This window comes from Pimephales promelas, chromosome 12 (genome assembly GCF_988280905.1).
Source record: "Pimephales promelas chromosome 12, fPimPro1.hap1.1, whole genome shotgun sequence".
Lineage (NCBI taxonomy): Eukaryota > Metazoa > Chordata > Actinopteri > Cypriniformes > Leuciscidae > Pimephales > Pimephales promelas.
The window spans coordinates 33,995,503-34,018,008 of NC_142780.1; the positions used below are offsets into that span (position 1 = coordinate 33,995,503).

The 22,506-nt window shown below is 35.3% G+C and overlaps 1 protein-coding gene across 2 annotated transcripts in view; it reads left to right on the forward strand.

Moving 5' to 3' along the window:
- Window positions 1-4,680: 4,680 nt before the first annotated feature.
- LOC120491218 (leukocyte elastase inhibitor) overlaps window positions 4,681-22,506 on the forward strand; it is an 81,950-nt gene continuing 64,124 nt past the window's right edge. For both annotated transcript variants that reach the window (XM_089118063.1, XM_089118065.1), the window contains exon 1: window positions 4,681-4,765. The gene's annotated coding sequence lies outside the window, so the exon portion shown is untranslated. The remainder of the gene's footprint in view (window positions 4,766-22,506) is intronic.

Genomic DNA, 22,506 nt, shown 5'->3' on the forward strand with positions numbered 1-22,506 from the left:
CCCCTAAAATGTAACTCAGTTTAAATGAGTTTAGGTAGCATGCTTACTTTGTTACCTGGCTGGTCAGACTCGTTTTTTCTTTATTTTATTATGCTAATACTTTAGTAAGGGCAAGACAAATCTATAGGTCTATATGTATAATGTGGAATTGGATTAGTATTGTCAAGCACACCTGGCAACCCTGCTTGCTGTGACAGGATGATTCAGTTAATTCAACAAACTCATGTTTTATTGTTCACTCCTAATCTATTGTTAGTCGTACAACATGCTGGTTTCCAAGAATCTGTGTGGTTCACTCCCTCGAATCTCCTGTTCGTAGTTTCACTGCACATAAAGCGGCTGTCCTTCATTTTCAGCTGATCCAAAAATCTGCAATGCAGCTCGGCATACAGCCAGGAAAGAGCATTTTGTGTCTAAATTACTGTTATTGAATCTAAGACATGTGACACAAGACGTAAGTGTTTTTAAACGAAACCACATGAACTAACAGTCATCAAAATAGCCAAATGAGGCCAACAGGTAGTTTCATAATCCTCTTATGACTTATGACCAAACTGTCTACAAGTGGAACTAAGTAAACAACTCGGATAACTATAATCATGAGGAAGGAGAAGTTTGAATGACTCACTGCATGGTGGACAAAAGATCTAATGTTATCATACATTTACCTAAATCATTGGCCATGTTTTTATTATAATTAGATACAATTGGTAACCCATTTGTTTATTCACCTAAATAGCATGTTGAAGAAAATCTGTTATTATAAGCTGACTGAATTTAAAATAAACATGCTCTGTGCTTCACTTACTGTATATTCCGAAACATTATATCCTCGCGTTCAGACAAAACCAGTCACGTCTTCCCTAATGTGATTTGTGTGTTGCCTGAAGATAGATGTAAAACACAACTGAATGAATGAACAATAGAGAATTAATATCTGCATATACTGAACGGGGAACAGGAACCTGAAGAGGAAAGATGCAAAAGGTCACAAACAAAAAGTAATTCTTACTAAAACAAGTACAGGTCATATTTCAAAATATAAATAAAAATATTTTTTTTAAAATAACTTTTAAAAATAATCTCATAAAAAGATTTTATTAATCAATTAGCATATATATATATATATATATATATATATATGAAGAGTTCAGATGCAAAAGCCTCTAAGTGCCATTTGAAATTTTCTTCTAGAATGATCATTTTTATCAAGCTTGTGTATTTAAGTTTAGTGATTTCACTTAAACGGCAATGATACTTACCTATTAATTGTTATTTAAGTGAAATTACTGAACTTAAATATACAAGTTTGATAAAAATCATCATTAAAGAAGAAAATTTCAAATGGCATTTAGAGGCTTTTGCATCTGAACTCTTCATATATGTATGTATATATATATATATATATATATATATATATATATGTGAACATTAAACACATTTTCTAACACACTACTTTAATGTGTTTGGATTAAAAATTGGTAAAACAAAAACAAAATGTACTCATTTTTAATTATATTTAATTATTAGAGTTGTATATGATATGTATGTATGTTTATATTAGTACTTTTTTAGTATTATTATTTATTTTTTTATTAAAGTAGTTAATCATGTAAATTTTATTGTGTATAAAAGCCCTTCCAGGGACAGGAGTTGAAAATTAGCAATAAACTTTATATGCAACACTTCAGTGACATGCTCGGTCTTGACACTATGTTTGTTTGCATTGTCCCTGTCAAAAAAAAAAAAAAAAAATTAAACAAAATGTTTATTTTAATCTTAAATATCTTACTATTAAAGTTTTTACTTACTTTTTTGTCTATTGGAATGAAATGACCACATGATTCACTCAATGTGCAATTATTCCGAAACATTTATTTTCCATCAATGTGTTTTTAAATGTCATAATTGCATGTAAATTTGATCTCGTGTATAACGCAGGCAAAAATATCCGACCTCGTATTCAATACAGCCAGCAGATCTGTGGAGCTTGACTTTAACATCAGAGGTTTCTCTGTATCGTGCAATTGTCTGTTTTCTGTTGTGGGCGCTTGAGCTTTTCGTGTGCTAAAATAGTTTCACTGTGATTTCAAGCTGCATCAAACACAGAAAATGAATAGACACAAGCTGGAGTGGTCAGAGGAAAAACATAGCAGATTTTATTGAGCACAAGTCTTAAATGCATGCCGGGTTTATTCTTGTGACTTGTTTGTGGCATTGAACTCAAAGACCAAAAGGTCTTGCATTGCAATCCATGTCAAAGGAATTACAAAACAATCCTAGCCTCACATTACAGGAAAACTGGAACAAAGTTAACGACTTTGAGGCAGGGTTATTTTTGCTACAAAATAAACCCTGAATATATATATATATATATATATATATATATATATATACATACACTCACCTACTAACCAAACTAATACTGTGACCCCCTTTCGCCTTCAGAACTGCCTTAAAGGGTTAGTTCACCCAAAAATGAAAATTAAGTCATTAATTACTCACCCCCATGCTGTACCAACCCCGTAAGACCTTCGTTCGTCTTCGGAACACAAATGAAGATATTTTTGATTAAATTTGAGAGCTGTATAACTACCACATTGGCTCCTAAGGGACTGCCTCTTGACGGCCCAAAAAGTCAATGAAGAAAATGTTTAAATATCCCAAGTGACTACCGTGGCTCAACTATATGTTTATCAAGCGACGCGAATACTTTTTGTGCGAAAAAACAAACAAAAATAACGAGTTTATTCGACTATTTCTTTTCTTCCTTGTAGGCCAGAACGAGACTTCCTTATAGATTTCCATGACGCATGCGCGAGATTTGCGATCTGCTCACACCAGCTTCACTCAAGTGGTCCTCGATGCAGAGCCAAATGGGAGGAGCTGGAGCTCTAGCTCCTCCCCTCGCTGGAGCTCCAGTTCCTCCCCTCGCTGGAGCTCCAGCTTCACCGCGCACGCGCAGGTTAACTTCCGAGCACTCGGCATGATTTCAAAAGCAACATATTTCAGCGCCAGCTTGATTTTTATTGAACACACACACAAAAAAAAAAATACTCTGTTAGTTAGCAAGAGTTGGCTCTGCATCGAGCACCATCTCATTTTATGTGGCGTGAGAGTCACACACCACCCGAAATCCGATCGTTCAGACTGAGACATATGTCCCGGTATAGGATTTTAAACCACATATGGATGTAGCTTGCCTTGAAACGGATTTCATGTGCTTTTCTGGGCTGACAATCTGAACGTATGTCGGGATAAGAAATAGAAGGAAGAATTGCAGTATGGGCTAGCTCTCTTAATTTTTTTTATTTTTGTAGTTCTTTAAAGCACTTAGTCAGTGGCAGTTATAAAATGTGCTGTATAAATAAAATCAACTTGAACTTGAATCTTATCTACCAGTGGGAGTACTATGTAAAAAAAAATTGGTTGAGTTCTGTGAAGAGAAATGTTATGTGTTATATGAAGTGTGTACTTCAATGTAGGCTACTTCTTATTATAGGCTACCATTAAAATGTGAAGCGGATGCATAATCTCAGCACATTTGTTATCTTGTTTTTCCTCTAGACTAGTGTGGGAAGTCACACAGCTGGTTTTAGAGTACTGGACTGCTTGTTTCCATTTCATTAAAATAGCTTAATGCATAGCCTATAACATGAAGGTTGAGTCTATCCAATACAGTCAATTGTACACTTTAATTTACAATATATATATATATAAAAAATACAACTGGCCTATTGGAGTAGCTTATGCTTTTACATTAACGTAAAAAAGGGCAGATTAGGTAACCTGGTCTTATTTTTTATTTAATGAATTAATCAGATGATTTATTTACACAATCTTTTTTTTAGATTAATTTACAACAAATAACTCGCGTTACTGCGGTGGACAAAATAAACGTGCACACATTGCCTTTGTCTAGTAATTTACATAATCATATAGCAGACGCTTTTGTCCAAAGCGGCTTTAAAAGTGAGGAAAACAACGAAACTGTTCATCGTAATTAAGAGAAAAGAATACATAGATACAAAGTTTTCAACAGTTTTTAGAAACACGCACAGATAGTGTGAGCAATGTTCTAAGTGTTTACGCGTTTGTCACAGAAACGATAAATCATTGTATAATTTATCATAATCATGACAAATCTTAGAGTAAAATATAATATTATGTTTGCCAGCACCTTGCGCATCAAAACAAACTTGTCCTTTCATCACGGGTGAAACTCGCACTAACATTAACAGGCTTGATAGCGCGTTATGTTCTGTCCACTAGTTCCAGCGAGGGTGAGCTAGAGCTCTAGCTCTTCCCATTGGAAGCTGCAGCGAAGCCCCGCCCACTAAATTTAGCGAGGTGGAGCTGGAGCTCCAGAAAAGGGGGAGCTTGAGCTCTAGCTCCTCCCATTTGGCTCTGCATCGAGCACCATCTCGCTTCACTACTTCAGATCGCAATTCTCGCGCATGCGTCGTGGAAATCTATAAGGAAGTCTCGTTCTGGCCTACAAGGAAATAAAGAAATAGTCGAATAAACTTGTTATTTTTGTTTGTTTTTTCGCACAAAAAGTATTCGCGTCGCTTGATAAACATATAGTTGAGCCACGGTAGTCACTTGGGATATTTAAACATTTTCTTCATTGACTTTCTGGGCCGTCAAGAGGCAGTCCCTAGGAGCCAATGGGTAGTTATACAGCTCTCAAATTTAATCAAAAATATCTTCATTTGTGTTCCGAAGATGAACGAAGGTCTTACGGGGTTGGTACAGCATGGGGGTGAGTAATTAATGACTTAATTTTCATTTTTGGGTGAACTAACCCTTTAATTCTACGTGGCATTGATTCAACAAGGTGCTGAAAGCATTCTTCATTCTTTAGAAATGTTGGCCCATATTGATCGGATAGCATCTTGCAGTTGATGGAGATTTGTGGGATGCACATCCAGGGCACGAAGCTCCCGTTCCACCACAGATCACTTCCGGGGCTTTCCAGTGCTATAAGCGCAGACCGAAGCGCCCGCGCCCTCAGAGTACTTGGACGTGACTGTGATTACAAGAGGTAAAAACGATATAAATACTGTTCGTTTTCTCACACAAAGCGCTCGTTTCGTGTCTTAGGCCATCATTTACAAGTCATTAAATCATGTTTAATTTGGACTTCTCTGTGCATTCTCTTTGAGGTGGTGACCATAGACCTCCATGATATGACTGACAGACAAGAACGGTTTGACCTAAAAGTATCAAAATTGAAAATACTGCGGAAACAAAGACACCTACACCCTTGAGGTAAGCTAAAACATATCAAAAATTAATTTCAAAGTGAACTATATCCCTTTAAGCCCTCATGTTTGCCATGTGTCTTTGTCAAGCTTTACTCCACTGTATCACAGTTTGGTAAGCTTTACATCCACGTTTATGTTTTGCTTATTTGAGTTCATGCCAGATTCAAAGCTTGGTGACTGTCGAGAACAGCGCCATCTGGTGCTTATTTAAAATAACGCAGCCAGAAGCAACCACAACACACTCCATAGTTTCAATGTCACGTTTCTGTTTGATTTGTCCATTAAATACATTTCTTTACCCATTAAAGCAGTGTTTCTCAAACTTTTTCTGCCATGCAGCCATTCCCCACCTGTCCCCATGCAATCTCCACAACAAAATGCTAATAAACTAGGCTTTAAGTTAAAATGTATTTTATTAACATGGCATTTTAACAACATAAACATGACAGTAGAAAAAAAAATCATAAAAAGAAAAAAAAGAAAAAACAAAATGACTACATTTTAAAAGTTAAAGTGGCAGTTAAAAATGAAAGTAAAAAAAAAAAAACAGAAAATATAATTTAACATATTAACACAAACTCCACTGTAAAAAAAAAAAAAGCAAAATGTACTGGTAATTTTCTGCCAGGACATTATCCTATAATTGTAAGGCAATTTATGTTAACCTTAAACACAACACAATGCAATGCATGATTCAAAATACAGGTACAACACCTGTTTTAAAAATGATATTTCCTTCATATTTAAACATCACATCACGCCCTATTTTTGCAGACTTTTTAAAGTGTATACATGAATGTTTGTAGAGCAGAGTAATATAAAAGGAAGGTTAAAATCATAAACATGCAAAGAAATAAGTGAGACTCACATCTTCATCTAGTCCTTCCATTATTATAAAATTAATATTATTATTACAAAATGTTTTTAGATTACACTCAGATTATAAAAACGAAATATAAAAATATGTTTATACATACTTTGCATTTGTTCGAAACATGTATTTGGAAGAACATGAAATAGTTGAGCACTAAAGCCACAGTGGCATTTTTGTAATATTGTTCTAGGATCAGGACCCTCGGGCGAGATGTGTGTGTGTCTTTAAAAGGTGAGCGACAGGAAATTAAGAAATGTCAGTGAGACACTTCTAAAGAGGATATGAGATTTGTGAAATGTTTTGCATGTATCATAGGGGGATTGTAACTCATTTCCGAATATATAGTGCAATATTTATTTGCTTTTGATCTTTTTTTGCTTTTGCACTTGTGGTTAAAAAGAGTGCTTTAACAAATTTGTCTTACTGGGAACAAATACTGACTGACTTGCAAGAAGTATTTCGATTCTGAAAACAGACAAGTGACCATTTAAACTAAAACACTCACCTGTAAGATTAAAACAGCAGTGTGTGTAAAACCTTTTCCTTTTGATTGAGGTCACAGTGATCTCGCAGTAAACTATGCAGAAACAAGAAGAACATCTTAAAGCATGCAAAAAACCAAAGGCATCAAGTGTGTTCAACTCTGCAAGCCTCTATCAGCTTCTTAAAATACTTACTTATTTTATCCAGGACCAAAGTGTTTTGATGACATCATGGACAAATATGACAATGTCTCTGATAATAACAGGCAACATGATTATACCCATGCTGTAATGTCTGAATAAACATAACTCATAACTGCATATGAGCATTGAGGCAATATTTGATGCTATTTATGCAATTGCTAACTCCCACCATGACTGGATGTTTTCATTTACAGTAATACTGTAGCTTTCTTAAGTTTGCAGAAACAGCATGCAACATGCAATGATAAATGTTTTGAATACTTGTCACATGACCGCATCATATTGCATGTTAAATTAGCAAGTAAAGTCTGAATCTCATCTAAATGTTATTTAACTTTATTTTGTGTTCAGATAGATAGATAGATAGATAGATAGATAGATAGATAGATAGATAGATAGATAGATAGATAGATAGATAGATAGATAGATAGATAGATAGATAGATAGATAGATAGATAGATAGATAGATAGATAGATAGATAGATAGATAGATAGATAGAGCTAACTGTTGTTTGTATGTTTTACCAGCAGAGGGCGCTGTCTATCTTCAGGAGTTCGTCAACTTTTGGAAAGCGGTCGGGAAGCTCAGGCTAATTCAACTTGATAACTCAAATCAGCCAAACTGAAGCACTTCACTTTCTCTGACTGCTCTACAACCACATTTGCTCTAAATCACATTATATTCTACAATATAGGAGTTTTACACTCCTGAAGCAGCATTAACGTTCATGTTGAGTAGCCAAAGAGAAAGACAGCAGACCGAAACAATCGTCTTTTGGCTAATAGCCTAATAGTTCACAGAAAGTGTTTCTTTGTTCCAGGCAGTCGGACCTCAGGGTGACACATAATCCTCACCCTATTATGATGAGGTGCCCGAAACACATCTGGTTCTTCAGGAAAGAGGCAGACAATCCTTTGAAGTCTGAAGAACATGAAGTGCAACAGTCCCCGTAGTGTTCAACTGAACACCAGCTTTAGAAAACGGTCATGAGGGGCTTATACGTTTATGACAATGGGAAGACAAAAATAGATAGGCTAATAATGACAGATAATGACAAAAAAAATCATACACATCAAATAAGCATATTAGAATGATTTATGTGTGCTTCAGAAACATTTCATATTGTTATAAAATATGGAATACATATATAGGGGCCTACTGCTTCACGTTTTTGTGGTCAAATTATTTCCGTTCAGGAACCTTTGATGATTTATTTCAAATAGAAATCTTTTGGAACATTATACATGTTTTTACCGTCACTTTAGATCAATAAAGTGTTTTAATATAGAATTAGGTGTGTGTTCGAACATTTTACAACAGCTCTGAATCAGCAGGAACTATTTGTTTTATAATGTTGAAACATATTTGTTTGCTTTTAATAAAAATAAATATTCACTTGCAGTTTTGCAGATGTCCACTAGAGGCCTTTCCGTTAAAGTCCGCCGATTAATCATCTTTGGGTAATTTTTAAAGGAAAAGTTCACCCATAAATGAAAAATATTTTCAATTTACTCGTCATTCGTGTCATACCAAACCTGCATGCTTTTATTTTTTATAACAAAAAATAAGAAAAACAAAGATGTTCTAAATACCAGCAACAACAATATGAGTCCAGCACTATATTCCAAGTCTCTGATGCACATGATCTTCATAACTGTTTATGTATTGCTATCAGCACACTGAACACTAGTTAACACGCTTCTTTCATGTCTGGTCTACGCGGTGTGTGAACCGTTGTACTAACACACACCTCCACATGCTGGAGCTCTGAGTCACTGCTGAGGTGCACACATCTATAATTCACAGGGGCAAAAGTGGCTCCTCCATATATTATTAAAAGAAATAACCTCTCATTTAAAGCAGCAGAAAGGAAAGCGTGTAAAACAGAAGGACGCTGTGCTAAGGCACTGTCAGCGATCTAAAAAGGAAAGTGCAAACACAGCATGAGAACAGCTCATATGGGAACTTATTGGTGCTCTTTCATTGTCCGGAACAACGATAACAATTAACTTGCCAGCATATAAGCGGACAGTAAGACTTTCGCCGCCACAAAATAACTGGGTTATTTTTAAAACAGCTAAATTAGACACTATAGGGCGCTGTTCCAAAACCTATAGTGAGCTGCCTTGCTTTGTGATACCCTAATAAGCATTTACATTATATTCTTTTTTAGAAAATGATGGAGACATGTATAGTCACAGTTTGTTTAGATGAAGATGAAGATGAAGATGAAAAAAGCTCAAACCTACACACAAAAAGTTCGAGAAGGCACCGGTGTCTGTACACAAACAATACCAGACAACAACTGAATGAAAGGAGGAACTAAATATACAGGTGGTGATGACACAAACAGCTGTAGTGATTAATGAGTGTCCATGACAACTAACGACTGAAAGGAAACTGGGAACAATGGAAACATAGAGGACAGGCGACTGACAAATGCAAACTAAAAGTCCATGAAAACTAAATTAAACACACACACACACACACACATAGGCTATATATAGTTATAAATAGTTATATTTTGTTATGTATTTTTTCTTCAAAAAGACAATTAATTAAATATATATATATTAATAGTTTTGCATCAAAAAAAAAGAAAACTTCAACTTTAAACTAATATTTATATATCAATTTACATTGATTATATTAATTATAAAGAACATTAAATGCTAAACTGTAAAGCTTAATTGCTATCATTTTTCCAGACAATGAATGGGAACATAATTATTTTAAAGGATAAAGGATTTTAATTATTTTAAAAGGATAAAATATGGGTAAAATATGGACATACCCAAATGTTGGGTTAAAAATGTAATTTCAAATTTTAACCCAACTTCAACTGTAAAAATTTTTTTGTTGTTGCATTTTTAACCCAACATTTGGGTTTGTCCATATTTGACCCAAAATTGGGTTGAAACAACCCAGCATTTTTTTAGAGTGTATATATATATATATATATATATATATATATATATATAATTAATTATTTATAATTATATAATATATATATATATATATATATATAATTATTACTTTTATTTATTTATTGTTTATTTATATTATAATTCTTATTCTTTTTTTTTCATAAGCTTATCCCGATGCATTATGTGACTGTCATACAGCAGATTTTAGTATTTGGTCAACAGAAAGGCAGCATAAGATGCCTACCACTTGGAACTGCTTTCTGATATCTTGAAACTCTACATAGGCAGCTCGGTGTGTTTTTGGAGCCGGGCCTGAAGCCGTTTAGTCCTGCTGAACATCACAACAAGAGTTCTTGTCTTTGCAGCCAATCAGTCGCGAGCACGGACGCTTTCCATCAAACCACTGCTGAGTTCCACCCGTGAGAGTGGCACCACGAAGGCCAGAGATCCCAAACGCCCGTCACCGACTCACCCACATGAGAGACGAGCTATAAACGCTGCTCTTCATCACAACATCACCACAATCTAAACTGAGGCATCCTCTAAACTTAGCAAAATAAAGAGGCGGGTTTCTATTTCTGGAGGACAGTTTCAGAATGTGTGCTGAAGGGTGAGGCTGGGATTTATAGACGTGTTTTATATAGTTGAACATGGACAAGGATTACTGAGAGCTTTTTAAGAGATATGAGACCGTGACGGGCCGACCGTTTCTCACCAAGGCCAAAAGGTCTGCAGACACGTTACCTGTGAGTTCAGCGAACAGTCTGCGGTTTATGGGTAACCTAAATACTAATAAAACACAGTAAAGTCCTGTCTCTGCGCTTTACACACTCACATGAGCCGAGGGCTAATGCTGTGCGAGTAACTTTACCAGTGCATTCATTAAATGTGATTAATTCATGTGCAATGACGTGAACCGAGGATGAACATCTGGTAAATGACTGCTCAATTTAAAGGACGATGGTTTGTCTTAACCATTTATTACATATTTTTTAATTATTTTATTGTTTATGGCGATTATTTGGGGGATTTTAAGTGATTGTAAAGTATTTGTATAAATTGAGTCTCACGAAACCTGTCAAGAACCTGCAAAAGTCACATTTCACCCCCAAAATCATAATGATGCAATGCAAATATCATATTGCAAAAAGCTTAAATGCTTCTTAAAATTTCCTATAAGCAAAATAAAATACATTTTTATTTCCTTTTGATTTATGTTTAAAATGTGATTTATATGTGCCTAAATATATATATATTAGAGCTGTCAAACGATTAATCGCGATTAATCACATCCAAAATAAAAGTTTGTGTTCACATAGTATATGTGGGTGTACTGTACTATAATTATTTTGTATATATATAAAAACATACAAAAGCATGTATATTTAAGAAAAAAATATTATTTATATATAAAATATTTATATATAATATAAATTATACTATAAAATATTTAATAATAATTATAATAAATAAATAAATATATTTAATATTTATACTGTATTATACTGTTTATATATGATATATATTAATAACATTATAGAGTATTTTTGTTTACTTTTTAATGAACCTACATTCACTTTTTAATGAACCTACATGTTCGATTACACCATCAGAATATGAGTAATATATATATATATATATATATATATATATATGATTTAAAATATGAAGGAAGAACAAAGGTCTAAATTTGTATTTATCTGACAAAATTATTTGGCAAAAAAGGCTTTATTTTACTATATGCAAAAAATAAATAAATAATTCATAGAAAAACAAAAAGCTCACAGGAAAAATCATTGACTACAACTTTGATCAGTTATAAACGTTTTGTTGGTTGTCTCTTATTTTTGCATGTGTTCATCATTTCTTTGTATGACAGCCTGCAGGACAAAAAAGATGTCGGCACAATTTGCCATGTTTCATTGTGTTATCATCACAAATAAAACCATTGACTCCAAACACAACTAGCTACGTAATATCCTCACAAAAATAAGTTTAAGTTTAAAGATGTGGATTTTCCAAGGCCAGACATCACTTGTCTTTTCAACATATTCCCCGAACACTTCCTCCATCTGCCATTGGTTGAACATGTCCAAGTCCAGCCCCAAACTCACACCATTGGTCAAACAAACAAAGCAACGGCTGAAATTATCACACAGTCACAATTAGCAGATGAACCAACCAATGGCTTATTGTCTCTTTGAAAAACAATGGCACACTTCAGCTTTATTCCTGTTTACTGAAAAACAGTGATGCTGATCGGGACTGATGTGTTCCAGTGTGCACGGCTTCACATCAGCAGGGGAGAGTGCACGTGTGTGGCACGTGCAGCAGGACGAATGGATATGGGAAAAGACATGGCTTGCGGGAGCGGGCAACACTGCGTCAGACAAACATGCCATTTAAATATTGCATTAGAAGCACAAAGCCTTCCTCAGCCCATCTTTCAGCACAAATCACTGCAGGGTTAATGTCCATCTGAATACATTTAGAACACCTCTGAAGCATTAAACACACTTCTGACGCATTAAACACACTTCTGATGCGGTTGCTCTGGGTCACGTGAGATTACCGACTGCCTCCAGTTCAGAATCACAATAAGTACAACACTGATCAAATCCTGTTCCCTTTCTTTGTCTTGTTTTCAACCTTCATTTAGTGCTTTTTGCAGTTTCAAAGCACACTGTAAATTTTACAGTAATTTACTGGCAGCTGGATGCCAGTAAGTTACTGTAAAAGTGTTTACAGTATCAGAACTGTAATTTCATTTACAGTAATACAATATATTTACAGTGTGAGTACTGTTTTTTTCATTTACAGTACAAGTACCATATTTTAATTTACAGTAATAATACTGTATGCTGTATTCATGAGTACAACTACTCTATTTCTATTTACAGTATTAAAATTGATTTCCTATTACATAATTGTTTTTTTTTACAATTTACAGTAGAACATAATTACAGTAATAATTAATAACATTAGTAACACATATTTTCCCATAATCCTTGGCTAATTACAGTATTATACTGTTGGCGCATTTAACAGTATTATACTGTACACATTACAGTAAAATACTGTTCAAATTACAAAAAATCCGTTACAGTGCATGCTTTACAGAGATAAACGCAACAGAGATCGTTTTGGCTGTACAGCAGTTCTGGAAGAAATTCATTGTCCAGCTAAAGTTTTTAATTGATTCATTTTGCAGTAAAAAAAATATTGGTAAGACTGTAGCGAATGATTAACGAGTTATAAGTAATAGCACTCAGTTGAATGTGGTAGTTCATATTTGCTAAGCAATAACTATTTTTTGAACACCTCCCAGCTATAGGTTCATAATTAACATGAATAATGAGTCTATCTATCTATCTATCTATCTATCTATCTATCTATCTATCTATCTATCCATCCATCCATCCATCCATCCATCCATCCATCCATCCATCCATCCATCCATCCATCCATCCATCCATCCATCCATCCATCCATCCATCCATCCATCCATCCATCCATCCATCCATCCATCCATCCATCCATCCATCCATCCATCCATCCATCCATCCATCCATCCATCCATCCATCCATCCATCCATCCATCTATCTATCTATCTATCTATCTATCTATCTATCTATCTATCTATCGTCATGGAATTGTCAGTGATAGTGTCTATATTCCCAGAATCCAGCAATATCATTAAACTGATGATAGTTTTCTAAATGCTGGTACAAATGATCTCTCACCTTGCTTATACAGGGAAAAGACAAGTCACTGGTGCACTCCTCTCTAGCTGAACATCAGCTGTTTCTCCTGTGGTTTACCACAAGCTCTTCTTCAGGCCAACATCTCTGTTCTGACACGATAAGGAGCCGCTGGAGAGAAGACATCAGTGGATCAGACCTGGACGCTCTCCAAACCACAGGCCTGATCTGGACTCTGGAGACCCGCAGCGAGGGATGCCAAGTTATTACAGCAAAGATGAGCATTATAGCAAAATGACTCTAAAAACAAAGATAATTATCTAATAATATTAGATCTATAATCTATATACACTCACTTAAAGGATTTTCATTTTTGCTTATGGTTTAACTGAATTATCCAAGGTCAACAGCAAGGACATTGCTCAATAAAGTGACTCATGTTTACACACACACTTACTTGTGATTTTTTCTCAATAGGGACGAGATATTTCAGTTAATAAATGGGAATCTTGCGTTATTATTTGTAAAAGTAACTGGTAAATTTAAAAGCAGTGTTGTAGTACTCGAGACTCGGACTCGGTCTCGGGACCATATTTTAATGGTCTTGGTCTTGTCATGGACTCGTGTCCATTTGGACTCGGAATTGACTCGTACTCGAACATTTTTTTTTTTAGGACTCGGAATTATTCCCGATTCCACTCGAGTTCAATTAAAAATATTTTTCATGATTATTAATGTATGTTAATAAAATATTTCTTTACATTTTTTGACACGCCCAGTGATTGGTGATTTCTAGTGCGCAACTGCGCATGACAAATTGCAATAAAATTACTTTTAACACCACCTACTATGTGGCCTTTTTACCCTAAACTGATCATATTTTTTAAACTCTAAGTAAATTCAGTAAAAAAAAAAAAAAAAAAGGATTTCTCCAAGTAAATAAAAGTGAATTAGGTAATCAACCCTCACTGGTCTCGGTCTCGACTCGGACTCGACCGTCTCTGGTCTCGGACTCGACTCTCTATGGACTCGGACTCGACTCTCTCTGGTCTCGGTCTCGACTCGGACTCGAGTGAGGTGGTCTCGACTACAACACTGTTTAAAAGTAATGCATTACTTTATTGGTTACTTGAAAAAGTACGTAACTCGAGTTCCTCAACACTGCTAATGGGTTAAAGCATGTCATTTCTATCAAGGGAAATCCAGTGATGACCAATGGTGGCACAATGAGTGAGAAAGCCAGAGATGGCCGGAGTTTGCTAAGGGCACATTTGGCAGAGGACGTTTCAGATTTGAGTCAAGCTCTGCTTTTAGAGCCACGGTCAGACCGAACACATATATGAGTAAGAACCGGTGTACTGAGACAGAAACAGAGACAACAGCTGCGCGTCTGAGAGGAAGACGCATTCTTCCGTCTGTCTGTCATCACAAAAGAGGAGTGGATCCACCTCAAATCTCCCCCTCATATTAAGATTCCAGACCCAAAACGTCTTATTCTCAGGTCCAATTCAACCGCTCACAATACACACATTGTCCTAGCCGGTTCTCCTAGACGTGCCAAATTACACGAGCTCAAAGAAGAAGATTAAAGGAACGTCTCTCTCACTGACTGCCATCAAATGATGTGAGAAGCCAAACCTGGCGAAATCATTTCTGAGACAAGTACAACTGCCCAGCGTCATGCTTTTGTGTGGTTATAAAACCAGGAGGAGGGAAAGCTGAACAGATCTGTATTGTTCTGTAGGAAAATGTGAAGTATTGTGCGGTGACGTCAAGGCCTGAAGAGTGGGAGACGGAGCCTTTTGTCACCGCGTTTGTTTGCGTCTGGGTTTTTGTGTGCTGGACGACAGACAAACAAGTACTTGTGAAATCACTGATTGAGGAAAGCAACAACAGCTTGAAGACAATCTATATTTATAGCTGCTTGCTACCTGAATGAAATCTGGATTATTGACAGACATTTGAAGGAAACTCTATCGCCCCCTAGAGTTGTGATGAGCGTTCAAATCAATCTCAAAAGCAATTAGTCCACATGCAACAAAATGAGGAGCAAAAGATTAGCATTAGTGTGGCGATGCAAAAATTCGTACTGATCAAGTAAAAAAGTTTTGTTTTATGCCTAGTTGTATCGCTATTCTTCATCATTAGCACACAAAATGGATGGAAATACATTTTATGGTCAACATTCACAACTTATTTCCACCATAATTTTTAACATGATTTGGACACTCCCGAGGAAAATTTTGGTGTCATGCATTTATCTTACCAATGCTATTGTTGAAAGGTGACATGAAGCCTGCATTAGATCAAGAACTAAACAGGCTAAAATAATATCATTAAATTAGACTAAAATACCGTAAAAATCACCAATTTGTCAATGATTTGTCATGGGTTTGGCTTCTAGCAATTATGATTTTTTTTTGAGAACTAATATATGAAGAGTTCAGATGCAAAAGCCTCTAAATGCCATTTGAAATTTTCTTCTTTAATGATGATTTTTATCAAACTTGTATATTTAAGTTCAGTAATTTCACTTAAATAACAATTAATAGGTAATTATCATTGCCATTTAAGTGAAATCACTGAATTTAAATATACAAGCTTGATAAAAATGATCATTCTAGAAGAAAATTTCAAATGGCACTTAGAGGCTTTTGCATCTGAACTCTTCATATATATATATATATATATATATATATATACATACACATGCTTGATGAGCATAAGGGACTTTTTTCAAAAATATTAAAAATAGAAATGTTTCTAAATTTTGACCGATATATACAGTACCAGTTAAAAGTTTAGACACATTACTATTTTTAATGTTTTTGAAAGAAGTCCCTTATGCTCATCAAGCATATATATATATATATATATATATATATATATATATCAAGCCTGCATTTATTTGATCAAAAAATACAGAAAAAAAACTATTTCTAAATTGTGAATAATAGTATTCGCATAATATTGATATATTATCATAATATCATTCACATAATATCATAATATTGCGAAATATTATTACAATTTAAAAGAATGGTTTTCTATTTTAATATACTTAATAATATAATTTATTTTTGTGGTGCGAAGCTGAATTTTCATCAACCATTACTCCAGTGTCACATGATCCTTCAGAAATTTTTCTAATGTTCTGATTTATTATCAATATTGTACAGCTGTGCTGCTTAATAATTCTTTATAACCTGTGAAATTTTCAGAATTCTTTGATAACAGCATTTATTTAAAATAGAAATATTTTTTAACAATATACACTACCAAAAGTAAAGACTATAATAGTATGTATGTATGTATATAGTATATATATATATATTAATAAACTGTGTATATTTCAATAAACAATATATAATATATATATATATATATATATATATATATATATATATATTGTTTATTAAAATATACACATTTTATTAATGGTAGCCTATTTTTAAACTTATTTTATTATACATTTTCATTAAAATTAAAGTTGAAAAAAGCGTATTTTTTAAGTTAAATAAATGAATGATGTTTTCAAAGTCAATGAGTAATCAAGTTAAATAATCATCTTAATATGGTCTGATTATCTGAGGCTAATAACGATTAAGTCAGTTCATTTGAACTTGTCAACCGATGGCAACTTCAACATGAATGAGTCCAAGCGCTCATGCTTTACGTCTCTCTCTCGTCACCGTGTCTCCAGTTTACAGGGGTTTGCATGACTAACAGTCAGCAGAATGCAGGCATGTTCATGGGTCGTCACTGCTAGGATAAAAATACTTACCAAAATAATTTATTCAAGGATTCCTTTTCTAGGTCAGATTTCCACGAGAGCCACACAGCACTATATTTACAGAGACTGTTTCAGTGCACAACCTTCAGACATCACGAGAGGAACGACCCTTCATTCTGTGTGCTGCCAATGACATGTGTGAGCAGCTGGAGTGTGTGTCGCATCTCAGATCACACGTTTAATAACGAGTGGAGCTCGCTCCTTAAAATATGTACAGCCAAAATGAAAGATCTCTTTGGCCTCCCCAATTAAATAAATAAAAAAATGAGCATTGGTCATGAGACAACCAATCTGGCATCCATTATTCCAAATCTACGGCCGTGTTTTCAGTGAAGAAGGAGTTATACTTCAGAAAAAGTGCATGAGTCTTAGACTATTTTATGGTGGCTCTTGTCCGTTTTGGAGCGAGGAGCTGAAAATGCGAGATCAGAGGCAGCGGTGGAGTCTGAGTCTCAGTGGGAGTCGCGGCTCCAGACACATTAAAGATAATAGGAGGTAAAGTCCTCAGTCAGCGAACGCAGCTCCGTGTCTGAGACTTCTCACCGGAGACCCTCACGCCATCAGAGCAAAGCCCTCGGGACAGTCCAACACAAACAAACCCTTGCATTTCCTTTTCCCTCCACCTTATCTTCCCTTCATCCCTGGTTTATTGTTCCTCCCCTATTCTTCTGCTTGTGCTGATGCAGCTGTGGATCAGGCCTGACTCTTAACACACTCCATGTGTGTGAGCGAGAGGCTGGTTCTGCTCAGAAAAGCACTTTTATCCTGCTATTCTGGAAGTTTTGTGTTACGAGAACATCCGGGGTTTATCACATCATTCTTCTTAAAGGAATAGTCCATCCGAAATAAAACAAACCATTTGTCTTTATTTACTCACCCTCATATCGTTTCCAATTGTTCTTGTTTTTCAAAAAACAATGTGTAGAGTGTGAGAGAATATATGTTTAGATACCAAACGAATCTTTTAAATAGATATCGGAGAGAGAATGATAATGAAAAACATTGTTATTATCTATGCAGTTTTCGTGAATATAAATGATTATTTTTTATAGAATTGTGATCATTTAAATTTCTGGTAACACTTTACAATAAGGTCCATTAGTTAACATGTACAATATGTGAACAATACTTCTTCAGCATTTAGTTAATATTAATTCCAACATTTACTAACGTTATTAAAATCAAAGGTTGTATTAGTTAACATTATGAACGCACAATAAACAGCTTTATTTGTATTAACTAACATTAACAAAGATTAATAAACACTAACTAATGCATTGCTCATCGTTAGTTAATGCATTTACTAATGTTAACTAATGAACCTTATTGTAAAGTGTTAGCAAATTTCTATATATCAATTATATTTTAAAAGTAATTTAATTAATGATTATATTTATTAATATCCATATTTATAATTACCATATTTTCTGGAAAATAAGTCACATCTGACTGTTACGCTGGGTCGAAATTGCATTGTTAAGAGAAAATAAATCACAGAAAATTGCATTGGTGCATAAGTCACATGTACTATTACATTCAAAACTAATGTATCAGTAAATTAAACAATACAAAAATTTTATAAACACTATAAACTGTTTTAGTTCCCATCACTCAACAACAAATCCTTTAAATTTAAATGTATTTAAAAATATAGAAGTATAAAATGGCAATCGTTATAAACAGCATTTTTTACAAACAAATTGATTTTGAATCCTGTAAAAAAAAATACATCACAACATTTTTTTTCTCTTGTCAAATCAACTTAAATAATTAATCCGGTTCAGATAACATAATATTTTGAGTTTCTGATGAGTAAATCAATCTCCTTCATTGTATCAACTCAATTTTTTCATTTCAATGAACTTAAAATTTTAAGGCAACCAGGTTACGTCATTTTTTAAGTTAAACCAACAATATTTTTTACAGTGATGTATCTTTTTGCAAGGAAATAAAAATACTGTTTTAATAAAATATTATTAAAAATAATTTTAAAAAAGCGAATGGGTTTGACAGAACACGAGGGTGAGTAATTAATGACAAAAATTGTTGTTCCTTTAAGGAATTCACTGAGATTAGTCGGATCTGTTTGTCCGGTTCTGCTTTCGATAAATGAATCGGTTATTGTTCTGTGTGATGACAGATTCAGGGAACTGAATAAAAGTGTGATATAATCTTGCTCAGGCCAAACAGGAAGTGAGCTCATAAAGGACAGGATGTGTGCCGTTATTTCCCCTCATGGGTTGGTTCCAGAACCGGATGCGTTCTGTTTATTCAACCCTATGCTGGCCTGGTCTTTCAGGGTCAGATTCAAACGCAGAACAGCAGATGGTGATTGGACGAGAGGATTCCACCAATCACCAATCACAAAGCGACTGAAAGTTTCAAATATGAGATGTTTGAGTGTTCCTGTTTTTTTTATAGCATGCATCCTTATCAAGATGTGACCCTATGATGTGTCATCCTGCTCTCCTTCCCAATTATCCTGCCTTCCTGACATTTAAGCTGTCTTCCTTGTCTCAACAATAAGTATTGATATTTTGTACTTAATCATTGCATGGATGCACCGAAGCATTTGCAACTTGTTCAAAGAAATGAGAAGCTGCTGTTTTAATGCACAATGATCTGAAGATTCAACAGGTCGCTTTGAGAATTTCAAATCTGATCTGAGAAATGTACCAAAGTCACTGAGAAAAACGGTGAGTACATAAATATGTAATGTATTTTTTGTATATTTTGCATAAAATGAATACATTAGAAAATACATTTTGGTCCATTTAATTTTCACTAGGGATAGACAAAGGCAAAAGAGTAAGAAATAGATCATCTTCAAAAGATTAGATCTTCTTTAACAGACAGACAGAATGACAGACAGAAGGAAAGAGACGAAATGAAAGACAGACAGACAGACGGAATGAAAGACAGAGAGAATGAAAGACAGACAGACAGAATGAAAGACAGACAGAATGAAAGACAGAATCAAAGACAGACAGACAGACAAAATGAAAGACAGAATGAAAGACAGAAAGACAGACAGAATGAAAGACAGACAGAAAGAAAGACAGACAGACAGACATATAGATGAAATGATAGACAGAAAGAAAGAAAGACAGACAGAATGAAAGACAGACAGACAGAAAGACAAAATGAAAGACAGACAGACAGACAGAATGAAAGACAGACAGAATGAAAGACAGACAGACAGACAGACAGAATGAAAGACAGACAGACAGACAGACAGAATGAAAGACAGAATGAAAGACAGACAGAATGAAAGACAGAATGAAAGACAGACAGAATGAAAGACAGAATGAAAGACAGACAGAATGAAAGACAGACAGAATGAAAGATAGACAGAATGAAAGACAGAATAAAAGACAGACAGATAGACAGAATGAAAGACAGACGGAATGAAAGACAGACAGAATGAAAGACAGAATGAAAGACAGACGGAATGAAAGACAGAATGAAAGACAGACAGATAGACAGAATGAAAGACAGACAGACAGAATGAAAGACAGAATGAAAGACAGAATGAAAGACAGATGGAATGAAAGACAGAATGAAAGACAGACAGACAGACAGACAGACAGACAGACAGACAGAATGAAAGACAGACAGACAGACAGAATGAAAGACAGACGGAATGAAAGACAGAATGAAAGACAGACAGAATGAAAGATAGACAGAATGAAAGACAGAATAAAAGACAGACAGACGGAATGAAAGACAGACAGAATGAAAGACAGACGGAATGAAAGACAGACGGAATGAAAGACAGAATGAAAGACAGACAGATAGACAGAATGAAAGACAGACGGAATGAAAGACAGAGAGAATGAAAGACAGACGGAATGAAAGACAGACAGATAGACAGAATGAAAGACAGTCGGAATGAAAGACAGACAGAATGAAAGACAGACGGAATGAAAGACAGACAGAATGAAAGACAGACAGAATGAAAGACAGACGGAATGAAAGACAGAATGAAAGACAGACAGACAGAATGAAAGACAGAATGAAAGACAGAATGAAAGACAGATGGAATGAAAGACAGAATGAAAGACAGACAGACAGACAGAATGAAAGACAGACGGAATGAAAGACAGAATGAAAGACAGACAGACAGACAGACAGACAGAATGAAAGACAGACAAAATGAAAGACAGAATGAAAGATAAACAGACAGACAGACAGAATGAAAGACAGAATGAAAGACAGACAGACAGACAGACAGAATGAAAGACAGAATGAAAGATAGACAGACAGACAGACAAAATGAAAGACAAAATGAAAGACAGACAGACATAATGAAAGACAGACAGACATATAGAAGAAAGAAAGAAAGAAAGAAAGAAAGAAAGAAAGAAAGAAAGAAAGAAAGAAAGAAAGAAAGAAAGAAAGAAAGAAAGAAAGTCATTTGAACTCTACAAGTGTGAGTGTGTTATTCCTTCAGCGTGTTTCAGGCCAGAGTTAATCCTCTGTCACGCACCATGACCCCGCGCAGGGGCTGCTCCATCCCTGTGACCTGTGCTTAATACGGCCCTAAAGGTCCATCAAAGAACCCCATCATGTCAACTGTCCAACACAGACATTGACCAACAGGCCTTGTAATGAACACATAAAGGGCAGCAGTGTGGTGGGCCGCGGTGTCAGAATCGACCCCTCCTGCAGGGTAATGGTGGTCGCAAAGCCTAACCAGCGTGTCACAGCGAGCCCTGAGGTTACGCGAGAGCGGTGCCAGTGTGACGACCCGCTTCAGACGACCACTTCACCCCCGAAACCCAGACCACACTCACATGACTGAGACCATTAAAACCCTCTGACGGGAGCAAAGCCCTTCAAAGTCAGCAGCGGCTTCCTGACCCTGTAACACTGCGTGGTTTCAATCAGAGACCCTACAGGGCAAATAAAGAGACGCTTCATATGATTACAATTTAGACTTGAAAAGGTCTCGGAATGGAATAAATGTGCCTTTGAAAAGCAAAACAAAAGAATTACGAGTGTTGCGACACTTTGACGTGGGCATGATGAACAGGTCATGAGGTCCACACAACTAGAACACGAACACACACAAACAGACAGACAGATGGATAGATGGATATAGACAGACAGACAGACAGACAGACAGACAGACAGACAGACAGACAGACAGACAGATAGATAGATAGATAGATAGATAGATAGATAGATAGATAGATAGATAGATAGATAGATAGATAGATAGATAGATAGACAGAGCGATAGATAGACAGA